Consider the following 14,158-nt stretch of genomic DNA (forward strand, 5'->3'; position numbering starts at 1 on the left):
TCACACTGTAATAACACTCTGATGAGAGTTTGATCACAGTGTGATCTGCTTTTCTTGGATGAGGAGAAGATGGAGAAAAAAAATTATCCATCTTTTCCCTTCTGTCAGTCTGTGGAAATCAGACTGCACTCAGATATCATCTGAGTGCAGTCCGATGGTTTCTACCGACTCATTGACTTGAATGACCAAGTATGAGCCATGTACTGTACTGGATCAATTCTAGGCATGTAGTGATTTTGTCCTCTAACCGGCTCAGTCCATGGAAAAGATCTGACATGTGCACAGGTCATAGAATAACATTGGTCCAAGTGCAATCTGATGTTTTGTTGGATCACACTCAGACAGAAAATACAGCCATCTGCACAAGACCTTACTGCTAGATCTGCAGCAGATAAAACAGGGAATTTATCAAAATGACAACAAGCAGCCTAGTAAGCGATAAATCACTGGAATCAAGGTCTCAGATGCTGCTCTCAGATGCGTTTCCGCAAATCACCATGTATATATATGGCGTGATGATCGTGTGGACTCACGCTGAGCATCGCCGCAATCAAATGCGAATGTCAGCTCTATATGAGAGCTGACACCGTTCACAAAGCCCACGATCAGTGCTAGCACCAATCATGGGCGTTTAACCCCTCTGATGCCACTGTCAATAGTGATAGCGACACAGGTGCATGTGATCCGAATTTTGCATGCAATCGCAGCATGCTGTGTCTTTTTTTTCCGTCCGATCGCAATCCGATCAGAGCAGGAAAAGAAAATGCCACTGAGAGCTGAACCATAGGATTAAATTAGTCCTAATGCAATCAAATTTTTATTCAGATTGTATTTGTCTGATTTAATCGCAAGTGGGAGCGAGTCTAAAGTTGATAGCCCATCCTGGGACAATGTAAAAAGGAAATAAAAAATTATAAAAATTGTAAAAATATTTTAAAAAATCACAAAATAACGAACAAAAAAAAAAAATATATGAATCCAATAAATACATTTATTTATGTAAAAAGTAAAAATAAACAAAAAAGTACATATATTTGGTATTACCGCATCCAGAACGATCTGCCCTATAAAACTAACAATAGTATCTCTAAGGGCTGTCCCACACATCCAGATAATTCCGGTACCGGAATAAATCGGTACCGGAGTTATCCGTGTCCGTGTGCCTGGGAACTCACGGAGGCCATACGTGCGGCACACGTGTGCCGCCCGTATGGCGAGTGGGTACCACACGGAGCGTGTGGTACCCACTCTGCATCATGCTGAAGCCGCGATTCATATCCTCTCTGCAGTAGCGTTTGCTGCAGAGAAAATATGAATAATAGTGTTTAAAATAAAGATCCATGTGTCCGCCGCCCCCCCACCCCCTGTGCGCCCCCCCCGCTGGTCAGAAAATACTTTCCCGGGTCCCCCGTCGGCTGTCGCTCCTTCCTGGTCTGGCCGCAGCTTCTCCTGCATGCGGTCACGTGGGGCCGATCATTTACAGTCATGAATATGTGGCTCCACCTCCCATAGGGGCGGAGCCGACTATTCATGATTGTAAATGATCGGCCCCACGTGACCGCATACAGTAAGCCGCGGCCAGACCAGGAAGGAGCGACAGCCGACGGGGGACCCGGGTAAGTATTTTCTGACCAGCGGGGGGGCGCACAGGGGGTGGGGGGGCGGCGGACACATAGATCTTTATTTTAAACACTATTATTCATATTTTCTCTGCAGCAAACGCTACTGCAGAGAGGATATGAATCGCGGCTTCAGCACCATGTGGGGGGGACAGCGCTTACTGTAGCGCTGTCTCCTGCACGCACACGGACCCCAGATGGAGAATGTCCGTGTGAGGTCCGTGTTTTACACGGACCCATTGACTCTATTGGGTCCGTGTAATACGTGCGCTCCCACGAACACTGACATGCCTCCGTGTTTGGCACACGGAGACACGGTCCGCAAAAAATCAATGACATCTGCACAGATGCATTGATTTTTATGGGTCTACGTGTGTCAGTGTCTCCGGTACGTGAGGAAACTGTCACCTCACGTACCGGAGCCACTGACGTGTGAAACCGGCCTAAGAATGTCATCTTGTCCAGCAAAAAACAAGCCATCATACAACTCCATCAGTTTTAAATTAGAAAAATAGTGCTCCTTCCTTCCGAGTCCTGACGTACGCCCAAACAGTAGTTTTCCTCCACATATTGGGTATCTGCGTACTAGAGAAATTGCACAACAAACTGTATGGTGCATTTTTTCCTGTTACCCTTGTGAAATTAAAAAAATTGGGGCTAAAAGAACATTTTTGTTGGAAAAATTAGATTCTTTATTTTTATGGCTCAACGTTATACACTTCTGTGAAGAACCTGGGGGTTCAAGGTGCTCACCTCACATTTAAATAAGTTCTCTGAGTGGTCTAGTTTCCAAAGTGGGGTCACTTTTGGGGGGGTTTCCATTCTTTAGGCACATCAGGGGCTCTCCAAACTCCACATGCTGTCCACAAATGATTACAGCAAATTTTGTATTCAAAAAGTCAAACGGCGCTTTTTCCCTTCCGAACCCTGACGTACTCCAAAACAATAGTTTTCACAAACATATGGGGTATCGGCATACTTAGGAGAAATCACAACAATTTGTATGGTGCAATTTTTCTTGTTACCTTTGTGAAAATGCAATATTTGGTGCTAAAAGAACATTTTTGTGTGAAAAATGTGATTTCTTTTATCTTCACAGCTCAACGTTATATTCTGTGAAGCACCTGGGGGTTCAAGGTGCTCACCACACATCTAGATAAGTTCCCTGAGGGATCTAGCTTCCAAAATGGTGTTATCTGTGAGCAGTTTCTACTGTTTAGGCACATCAGGGGCTCTCCAAATGCGACATTGCGTCCAACAAATTTTACATTCAATAAATCAAATGGCCCTCCTTCCCTTCTGAGCCCTGCCGTGTGCTCAAACAGTGTTTTTCTCTCACATATGGGGTAATTACATGCTCAGGAGAAATTGCACAACATCTATTGTGGTCCATTTTTTCCTGTTACCCTTGCAAAAATAAAAATATTGGGGTCAAAAGTAACATTTTTGTGAAAAAAGTTAAATGTTTATTTTTTCCTTCCACATTCCATTAATTCATTTGAGGACTTGAAAAGTCAATAAACTTATTGAATGTGGTTTTGAACACCTTGATGGGTGCAGTTTTTAGAATGGTGTAACTTTTGGGTATTTTCTCTCATATAGGCCCCTCAAATGTGATGTGGTCCCTAAAAAATGGTTTTGTAAATTTTGTTGAACAAATTAGATATCGCAGGTCATCTTACCCTTATAACCTCCTAACAAAAAAAAAATTTGTTCAAAAAATTGTGCTGATGTAAAGTACACACGTGGAAAATGTTATTTATTAACTATTTTGTGTGACATAGCTTTCTGATTTAAGGGCATAAAAATAAAATTTTGAAAATGTTTCCAAATTTTGCAAAAATGATCCAAATTTCCGAAAAACAAATGCCAGTCATATTGAACAAATTTTACTGCTGATGCTCCTAAACAGTGGAAACCCCTCACAAGTAAAATCATTTTAGTGCCTAGACCCCCAAACAACTTTATCTAGATGAGTGGTGAGCATTTTGAACCCCAAGGTGCTTCATATTAGTTTATAATGTAGAGTCATGAAAATAAAAAATCAAATTTTTTTCCTGAGAAATTTTCTTTTAGTCCCAAATTTTATTATTTTCACATAGGTAACAGGAGAAAATGGACCCCAAAAATTGTTGTGTAATTTCTCCTGAGTATGCTGATACCCCATACGTGGGGGAAAACTACTGTTTGGGCACACTGCAGGGCTCAGAAGGAAAGGAACAATGTTTGAATTTTTGAATGCAAAATTGGCTGAAATCGAGAGCACACACCATGTAGCGTTTTGAGAACCTAAACAATGGAAACCCCCCACATATGACCCAAGTTTGGAAACATTACCCCTAATGGAACTTTTCTAGATGTGAGTTGAGCACATAGAACCCTCAGGTGCTTCATTCAAGTTTATAAATGAGAGACGTAAAAATAAAAAAAAAATCACATTTGTTCCACAAAAATGTTTTTTTAGCACCAAATTTTTTATATTCACAAGGGTAACAGGGTAAAATGGATCTAAAAAAATTGTTGTGCACTGTTTTGGTGCACTGTTTTGGTGCACTGAAGGGTTTAGAAGATAAGGAGCACCATTTGACTTTTTCAACACAAAATTGTCTGGAATTGAGAACGAATGCCACCTCGCATTTGGAGAACCCCCGATGTGCCTAAACAGAGGTGGAAAACCCCAACAACTGACCCCATTTTGGAAACTAGACCCCAAAGGAACTTATCTAGATGGTGGATTGAACCTTGAACCCCCCAGGTGCTTCACAGAAGTTTATAACATAAAAACACAAAAATTAATCTTGGTTTAAGATGGCATACATGCATCAGATAAATGCATATTCACTCTGGCCATAAAGCATACAAAACCTGCAAGAAGCAAAATGAACATAAACCCTTCTGTTGCTAAATAAATAAAAAGCAAAAGTGCATTTAAATAACACAGGGGTCTTAGTAACATGGCTTTCAATAAAAAAAATCACAATAGCCATCCCACCGTCGGCAAGGTGACCCTGATCGGGATGGTCCTACGCTGTCCAATATTAAAAACCTTACCATGTGTCAAAGTTGACCTCAGTGTGTGAATAAGGGCACACAAAGGATCGGGTCCTTTTTTGATCAAAAACAGTGTTACTAAGAACCCTTTGCACTTTTGCTTTCTATTTATTTAGTTATAGCAGGGTTTATGTTCATTTTGCTTCTTGTAGATTTTATAAGTTTATAACGTAGAGCCGGGAAAATAAAAAATTTATTTTTTTCCACAAAAATGTTCTTTAAGCCCCAAATGTTTTATTTTCACAAGGGTAACAGGAGACAATAGACCACAAAATTTCTATTGAGTATGATGATACCTAATTTGTGAGGGAATACTACTGTTTAGGAACATGGCAGGGCTTGGAAGGGAAGGAGTTACATGAGGAAGTCAGACTTTTATGAAATGGTCTGCAGGCATCATGTTGCGATTGGAGAGCCTCTGAAATGCCTTAACAGTGGAAACTCAAAAAAATGACCTCATCTTGAAAATTGGACCCCAAGGAAGTTTTCTAGATGTGTGGTTAGCACTAGGGTTACATAGTTACATAGTTACATAGTTATTGAGGTTGAAGGAAGACTTTAAGTCCATCTAGTTCAACCCATAGCCTAACCTAACATGCCCTAACATGTTGATCCAGAGGAAGGCAAAAAAAACCCATGTGGCAAGGAGTAACTCCACCATGGGGAAAAAAATTCCTTCCCGACTCCACATACGGCAATCAGACTAGTTCCCTGGATCAACGCCTTATCAAGGAATCTAGTGTATATACCCTGTAATATTATACTTTTCCAGAAAGGTATCCAGTCCCCTCTTAAATTTAATTAATGAATCACTCATTACAACATCATACGGCAGAGAGTTCCATAGTCTCACTGCTCTTACAGTAAAGAATCCACGTCTGTTATTATGCTTAAACCTTCTTTCCTCCAGACGTAGAGGATGCCCCCTTGTCCCTGTCTCAGGTCTATGATTAAAAAGATCATCAGAAAGGTCTTTGTACTGTCCCCTCATATATTTATACATTAAAATAAGATCACCCCTTAGTCTTCGTTTTTCCAAACTAAATAGCCCCAAGTGTAATAACCTATCTTGGTATTGCAGACCCCCCAGTCCTCTAATAACCTTGGTCGCTCTTCTCTGCACCCGCTCTAGTTCAGCTATGTCTTTCTTATACACCGGAGACCAGAACTGTGCACAGTATTCTAAGTGTGGTCGAACTAGTGACTTGTATAGAGGTAAAATTATGTTCTCCTCATGAGCATCTATGCCTCTTTTAATACATCCCATTATTTTATTTGCCTTTGTAGCAGCTGCCTGACACTGGCCACTGAATATGAGTCTGTCATCCACCCATACACCCAGGTCTTTTTCATTGATGGTTTTGCCCAGAGTTTTAGAATTAAGCACATAGTTATACATCTTATTACTTCTACCCAAGTGCATGACCTTACATTTATCCCCATTAAAACTCATTTGCCATTTATCAGCCCAAGCTTCTAGTTTACATAAATCATCCTGTAATATAAAATTGTCCTCCCCTGTATTGATTACCCTACAGAGTTTAGTGTCATCTGCAAATATTGAAATTCTACTCTGAATGCCCCCTACAAGGTCATTAATAAATATGTTAAAAAGAAGAGGGCCCAATACTGACCCCTGTGGTACCCCACTGCTAACCGCGACCCAGTCCGAGTGTGCTCCATTAATAACCACCCTTTGTTTCCTATCCCTGAGCCAGCTCTCAACCCACTTACACATATTTTCCCCTATCCCCATTACTCTCATTTTATGTATCAACCATTTGTGTGGCACCGTATCAAAAGCTTTGGAAAAGTCCATATACACTACGTCCACTGGGTTCCCTTGGTCCAGTCCGGAACTTACCTCTTCATAGAAGCTGATCAAATTAGTCTGACATGAGCGGTCCCTAGTAAACCCGTGCTGATACTGGGTCATGAGGTTATTCCTCTTCAGATACTCCAGTATAGCATCCCTTAGAATGCCCTCCAGGATTTTACCCACAGTAGAGGTTAAACTTACTGGCCTATAATTACCGAGTTCAGTTTTTGCCCCTTTTTTGAATATTGGCACCACATTTGCTATACGCCACTCCTGTGGTACAGACCCTGTTATTATGGACTCTTTAAAGATTAAAAATAATGGTCTATCAATGACTGTACTTAGTTCCTGCAGTACTCGGGGGTGTATCCCATCCGGGCCCGGAGATTTGTCAATTTTAGTGATTTTTAGACGCCGCTGTACTTCCTGCTGGGTTAAGCAGTTGACATTTAATGGGGAATTTTTATCACTAGTCATATTGGCTGCCATGGGATTTTCTTTTGTAAATACTGATGAAAAAAAGTCATTTAGCAGATTGGCTTTTTCCTCATCCTCATCCACCATTTCACCCAGACTATTTTTAAGGGGGCCAACACTGTCATTTTTTAGTTTCTTACTATTTATATAGTTAAAGAATATTTTGGGATTATTTTTACTCTCTCTGGCAATGAGTCTCTCTGTCTCAATCTTTGCTGCCTTGATTTGCTTTTTACAGAATTTATTTAATTTTCTGTATTTATTTAATGCCTCATCACTACCTACTTCCTTTAATTCTCTAAATGCTTTCTTTTTGTTCCTTATTGCGCCCCTAACAGCTCTATTTAGCCATATTGGTTTCCTCCTATTTCTAGTATGTTTATTCCCATACGGTATATACTGTGCACAGGTCCTATCCAGGATGCTAATAAACGTCTCCCATTTTCTTTGTGTATTTTTGTGTCTCAGGATATCGTCCCAGTTAATTGCACCAAGATCCTCTCTCATCCGTTGGAAATTTGCCCTCCTGAAGTTTAGTGTCCTTGTCACCCCCCTACTACCCATCTTATTAAAGGTTACATGAAAACTTATTATTTTATGATCACTAGTCCCCAAGTGACCCCCAACCCTTATATTTGATATGCGGTCTGGCCTGTTGGTTAATATTAGGTCTAGCAGTGCCCCGCAGTGCCCCCCTCCTTGTTGGGTCCTGAACCAGCTGTGAAAGGTAATTGTCTCTCATAGTTGTCAAAAACCGATTACCTTTGCTGGAACTGCAGGTTTCTGTTCCCCAATCTATTTCAGGGTAGTTGAAGTCCCCCATAATAATGACTTCTCCTTGAGTCGCAGCTTCATCTATTTGCTTTACGAGGATATTCTCCATTGCTTCCATTATTTTTGGAGATTTATAACAAACCCCTATCAGTAATTTATTATTTTTTCCCCCTCCTCTTATCTCCACCCACAGGGACTCCACATTTTCATTAAATTCACCTATATTATCACGCAGGATGGGTTTTAAGGAAGATTTTACATATAGACACACCCCTCCCCCTCGCTTATCTGTACGGTCATTTCTGAACAGGCTATAGCCCTGCAAGTTAACAGCCCAGTCATGGCTCTCATCCAGCCACGTCTCAGATATCCCCACCATGTCATAATTATGCTCCAACAACATTAGTTCTAATTCGTCCATTTTGTTGGCGAGGCTTCTGGCATTAGTATACATGCACTTGATGTTACTCTCTGTACCTCTATTCTTTCTTAAATTATTAACTGTTCTAACCCCACCCCCCATGCCACCGCCACCCCCAACTTCCTTATTTGTGCCCAGCTCTCTATCTGCACTATCTTCCCCTCCTATAAAATGAATACCCTCCCCCCCAATCCCTAGTTTAAACACTCCTCCAACCTTCTAACCATTTTCTCCCCCAGCACAGCTGCCCCTTCCCCATTGAGGTGCAGCCTGTCCCTAGCGTAGAGCCTGTAGCCCACTGAGAAGTCGGCCCAGTTCTGCAGGAACCCAAACCCCTCCTTCCTACACCAATTCTTGAGCCACTTATTAACCTCCCTAATCTCCCGTTGCCTCTCTGGCGTGGCACGTGGTACAGGCAGTATTTTGGAAAATACCACGTTGGAGGTCCTTGCTTTCAGCTTGCAGCCTAATTCCCTGAAATCATCTTTAAGGACCTTCCACCTACCTCTAACTTTGTCATTTGTGCCAATGTGCACCATGACTGCTGGGTCCTCACCAGCCCCTCCCAGTAATCTGTCCACCCGATCAGCGATGTGTCGGACTCGAGCGCCAGGTAGGCAGCACACCGTCCGACGATCCCTGTCTTTGTGACAGATTGCCCTATCTGTTCCCCTAATAATTGAGTCCCCCACTACCAGCACCTGTCTGGCCTGCCCTGCTCTCCTATTTCCCTCCTTACTGGAGCAGTCACTCCTCCGGCTTTCAGAGGACATGCCTGGCTGCAGCAGTGCTACCCCTGTACTGGCACCCCCCTCATCTGCCAACTTAGCAAACTTATTGGGGTGTGCCAGATCAGGACTAGCCTCCCTGGCACTCTTCCCTCTACCCCGCCTTCTATCTGTCACCCAGCTAACTGCCACACTGTCCTGCAGCTCCATCCTACCATCCCCCTCCTCATCTATCCCATTGAGCGTCTGCTCTGTGAGCAGAAGACTCCTCTCCATATTGTCTATGGATCTCAGTGTTGCCAGCTGCACATTTAGATCCAAAATCTGGGCTTCCAAATGCACAATGTGCTCACATCTCGCACAGCAGTATGCACCCTCGACCGGCTGGTCAAGGACTGCATACATGTGGCAAGATGTACACTGGATGGCATTAACAATTGTGGAGCACATTTCCTAATGGGGATTGCACCACACAGAAACTTTAATTAAAAATAAATACAAAGTATTAATTTAAAAAAAAAAAAAAACAGAAGCAATTCCTCCCTTGGAAACTCCCTGATTCCAAAGTCACTGAATCACAAGTCACACACTTACGCTCAGGTCACACTCAGCTCGCTCACACTCGCTGTGCTGAAGATTTATAGATTTTTTTTTTTCTCTCTCTATCTCCCCTCAACAGCAATCCACCTTGCTGTTCAGATGCACTTCCAAAAAAAGGGTTGAGCGACTTTCATTTTTTAAAGATCGAGTCGGGTTTTGTGAAACCCGACTTTGTCCAGAGTCGAGTCGAGTGCAGTCGGCCGATTATCGCTAAAAGTCGGGGATCGACCGAAACACGAAACCCAATGCAAGTCAATGGGGAAGCATAGTCGGCAGTGAGTGGAGGCCAGGAAAACACCTACAGTGCCCATTTTAATGCCAAAAACATCCATTCTTGTTTCTGAAGCTTGTCAATCTTAATTAACTTTATAATAATAGTTGTTCAATGGAACTTGGGGGTCATTTGGCAAAAGTTGTGGGGGGTAGGGCTGGTTCAAGGTTTTAGTGGGCCCAGGAATCGTGGACTACATCACGGCGGTGGAGCAGGGAGAGGTAAGTATTTCAACGTTGCAAGTGCTGTGATCCTGAGCAAGCAGGAGGGCACACTTGTTCGCATTGGCACTGGCACAGGGCCCCTCAAAGTACAGCGGTGTGTTTGCATGGCGGGGGCGCCTCCCACCAGCAGCGACACTTTTGCGTACTCTGAGGGGCCCTGTGCCAGTGACGTCGCCAACGAGTATGCCCCCCCCACCTGATGAAGGAACCTGCACTTTCATCTGCACCTTCCTCTTTGTCCCTGTGTAAGGTGGTATAACATGCGGGAAGGGGAACCTTACTTTCAGCAGGGTCAGATTCTGGCTGTGTAGAGTGCAAGGGGAATGTAGTGGTCTAGGTCAATGTACCAGCAGACTCATCTAGCAGTGGCTGGGCAATGGGCAGGATGAGGAGGAAACAGATATAGGGCCAAAGAATAAAGTAGGCTAAATGCAGTTCAAAATTGGTAACAGGACTAAACAGGCGCCATTGCTTTGTTCAGTGGAGTAGCAAACCCAGGAGCAGCAGACACTGTTTTAAGGGCCCAAACACACTAATAGGCCAAATGCAGTTTAATATCTGATACTTTAGGCCAAAAGCCTAAGACTGAAGCTCAGCTTTATTCAGTTGAGGGCAAACACCAGGGAGGGGCAGACACCGTTAGTAGGCCCTAACCACCAATTTTTAAAAACACAGCACTTAATGAGAGCCAGAAGGTTGAAGCTCAGCTTTATTCAGTTGAGGACAAACACCAGGGAGGAGCAGACACCGTTAGTAGGCCGTAACCAAAGTTGAAGGCCAAATGCAGTTTAATATCTGATACTATAGGCCGAAAGCCAGAAGGTGGAAGCTCCGATTTAGACAGTGGAGGACAATTTGAATTAGGGACTGCAGACAGACTTAGTAGGCTGTCCCCTGTGGACCATGCATCCACCACATTAACCCATTGCGCCTTAATGGACACGTAATCTTCCGTGGCCATGCCTACAGGTCCATGCGTCTGTTGTCAGGTGCACCTTTGTACTCACAGATTGCCAGAGTGCATGGACAATGCGATCTTTTACATGCTGGTGGAGGGTTGGGATGGCTTTTCTCGCAAAAGAAGTGTCGACTGGTTAGCTTGTAGCGTGGTACAGCGTAGTCCATCATGGCCTTATTAATAGTAAATAAAATATATAACTAGGCTCTATGAACTTTTAAATAGGTTCCAGGGGTACACGGGCAGCATTGGTGTGGTCAGTGGAGGAGTATTGCAAGTAGGGGCCGCAGACAGGCTATCAAAGGCCTAAAATAACAAACAATAGGCAGGCATGGCAGTTTTAAATCGGTTACATGGATACACAGGCAGGCCGCATTGTGGTCAGTGGAGGAGTATTGCAAGTAGGGGCCGCATACAGGCTGTCAAAGGCCTAAAATAACAAACAATAGGCAGGCATGGCAGTTTTAAATCGGTTACATGGATACACAGGCAGGCACTCCAGGCAGCATTGTGGTCAGTGGAGGAGTATTGCAAGTAGGGGCCGCAGACAGGCTATCAAAGGCCTAAAATAACAAACAATAGGCAGGCATGGCAGTTTTAAATCGGTTACATGGATACACAGGCAGGCACTCCAGGCAGCATTGTGGTCAGTGGAGGAGTATTGCAAGTAGGGGCCGCAGACAGGCTATCAAAGGCCTAAAATAACAAACAATAGGCAGGCATGGCAGTTTTAAATCGGTTACATGGATACACAGGCAGGCACTCCAGGCAGCATTGTGGTCAGTGGAGGAGTATTGCAAGTAGGGGCCGCAGACAGGCTATCAAAGGCCTAAAATAACAAACAATAGGCAGGCATGGCAGTTTTAAATCGGTTACATGGATACACAGGCAGGCACTCCAGGCAGCATTGTGGTCAGTGGAGGAGTATTGCAAGTAGGGGCCGCAGACAGGCTATCAAAGGCCTAAAATAACAAACAATCGGCAGGCATGGCAGTTTTAAATCGGTTACATGGATACACAGGCAGGCACTCCAGGCAGCATTGTGGTCAGTGGAGGAGTATTGCAAGTAGGGGCCGCAGACAGGCTATCAAAGGCCTAAAATAACAAACAATAGGCAGGCATGGCAGTTTTAAATCGGTTACATGGATACACAGGCAGGCAGCATTGTGGTCAGTGGAGGAGTATTGCAAGAAGTGTCTGACACAGTTAGTACTCCCAAAAAATAAATAGATGTTAATGTCTCGCAAAACAACTATAAATAAAAAAAAGGGTGGCATGCTTAGGTACAGGGGTGGGCTCATCTGCAGAGTTTATGACAAAGTAATTTGGCAGTAAATTAGTATTTACTGGTGTCAATATAGGACACTGACCCAGACTACTTTAACTATCATCATAGATGTCAACAAATTGGTATTGATTGTCAGTGCCAGGCATTGAATGATGTCAGCGCATAGACTAAACATTGGTGGAGCTGTGCGAGATAATTTGGCACGTGGTAGAGCACAGTTTGAGCTGGGGGGGGGAACTCTCTTGTGGCCGGCGGTACCGCCCCAGGGCCCCTCATGTTACAACGGTGTGTCTGACGTTGGGTGCGCACCACCACCGCCAGAGACACTACATTGTACTATGAGGGACCCAGTGGCAGTGCCGTCGACCAAAAGCGAGCACACCCACCTCTTCTGACAAACAGCACTGTAACGGGTGCTTGCGCCAAGTGGCGAGACAACGGCCCCATGGGGGGATTTTTCCCATTGGGGGAGGTGTAAACATGTCGTATGCTGGTCAAACAGCTGCTGCAAATTAAGAGATTTTAACACTCAGTAAGACCAGTCCACAAGCAAGACCTTTTTATAGGAAAGCTAGGTGTCAGCCGGGAAAGGTGGGGCAAAATAATTTGAAATCCAGGAGTGGTTCATTTTAATGAAGGTGAGATCATCCACATTTTGGGTAGCCAGACGAGTCCTTTTTTCGGTTAATATTGAACCAGCAGCACTGAATACTCTTTCTGATAGCACACTAGCTGCTGGGCAAGCAAGCTCCTGCAACGCATATTCTGCCAATTCAGGCCAGGTGTCTAATTTGGATGCCCAGTAATCAAATAGGAATGACGGTTGAGGGAGAACATCAATAAGGGCTGAAAAATAGTTAGTAACCATACTGGACAAATGTTGTCTCCTGTCACTTTGAATAGATGCTGCAGTACCTGTCCCGTCTGCAGTCATTGCGAAATCACTCCACAACCTGGTCAGAAAACCCCTCTGTCCAACGCCACTTCTGATCTGTGCACCTCTAACACCTCTGCCCTGTAGCCCCCTGCAGCTCGTGTGAGAACCATCACAGGCGCTGTGTGCTGGGAATGCCTGAATCAAACGGTCTACAAGAGTAGCTTGTTTGGTTGCTAATATTTGTTCGAGGTTCTCATGTGGCATAATATTTTGCAATTTGCCTTTATAGCGAGTGTCAAGGATGCAGGCCAACCAGTAATCGTCATCGCTCATCATTTTAATAATGCGTCGGTCCTTTTTGAGGATACGTAAGGCATAATCCGCCATGTGGGCCAAAGTTCCAGTTGGCAAATCTGCGGTTGTGCTGGTTTGAGGGGCAGTTACAGGCAAATCTACGTCACTTGTCTCCCTTACAAAAACAGAACCCGGCCTTGCAACGCCACTAATTTCTGTTGGCCCAGGAGAAGCTTCCTCATTAAAAAAGTACTCATCCCCATCATCCTCCTCGTCCTCCTCCTCCTCTTCGCCCGCTACCGCGTCCTCTACACGGCCCTGACCAGACAATGACTGACTGTCATCAAGGCTTTCCTCTTCCTCGGCTGCTCCTTTATGTGCGTCAAACTTTGCATCAGCAGATGCATTAGGGGGATGCTCATGCTTATTATTGCGTTGTCTGCACTAACCAGCCATGTGCATTCCTCAAAACACTGAAGGACTTGACACAGGACTTGTAGCTTCGACCACTGCACACCTGACAACTCCATGTCTGCCATCCAACTGCCTGCCCGTGTATCCTCCCACAAATACATAGCAGCACGCCTCTGTTCGCACACTCTCTGAAGCATGTGCAGTGTGGAGTTCCACCTTGTTGCAACGTCGGTGATTAGGCGATGCTGAGGAAGGTTCAAAGAACGCTGATAGTTCTGCATACGGCTGGAGTGTACAGGCGAACGGCGGATATGCGAGCAAAGTCTGCGCACTTTGAGGAGCA

The 14,158-nt window shown here is 44.2% G+C and overlaps 1 protein-coding gene across 1 annotated transcript in view; it reads right to left on the reverse strand.

The window, feature by feature from the left end:
• Nucleotides 1–14,158, reverse strand: part of PRKG2 (protein kinase cGMP-dependent 2) — a 144,822-nt gene that overhangs the window by 73,314 nt on the left and 57,350 nt on the right. The window lies entirely within an intron of this gene.

The sequence above is a fragment of the Ranitomeya variabilis genome, chromosome 1 (genome assembly GCF_051348905.1).
Source record: "Ranitomeya variabilis isolate aRanVar5 chromosome 1, aRanVar5.hap1, whole genome shotgun sequence".
NCBI lineage: Eukaryota > Metazoa > Chordata > Amphibia > Anura > Dendrobatidae > Ranitomeya > Ranitomeya variabilis.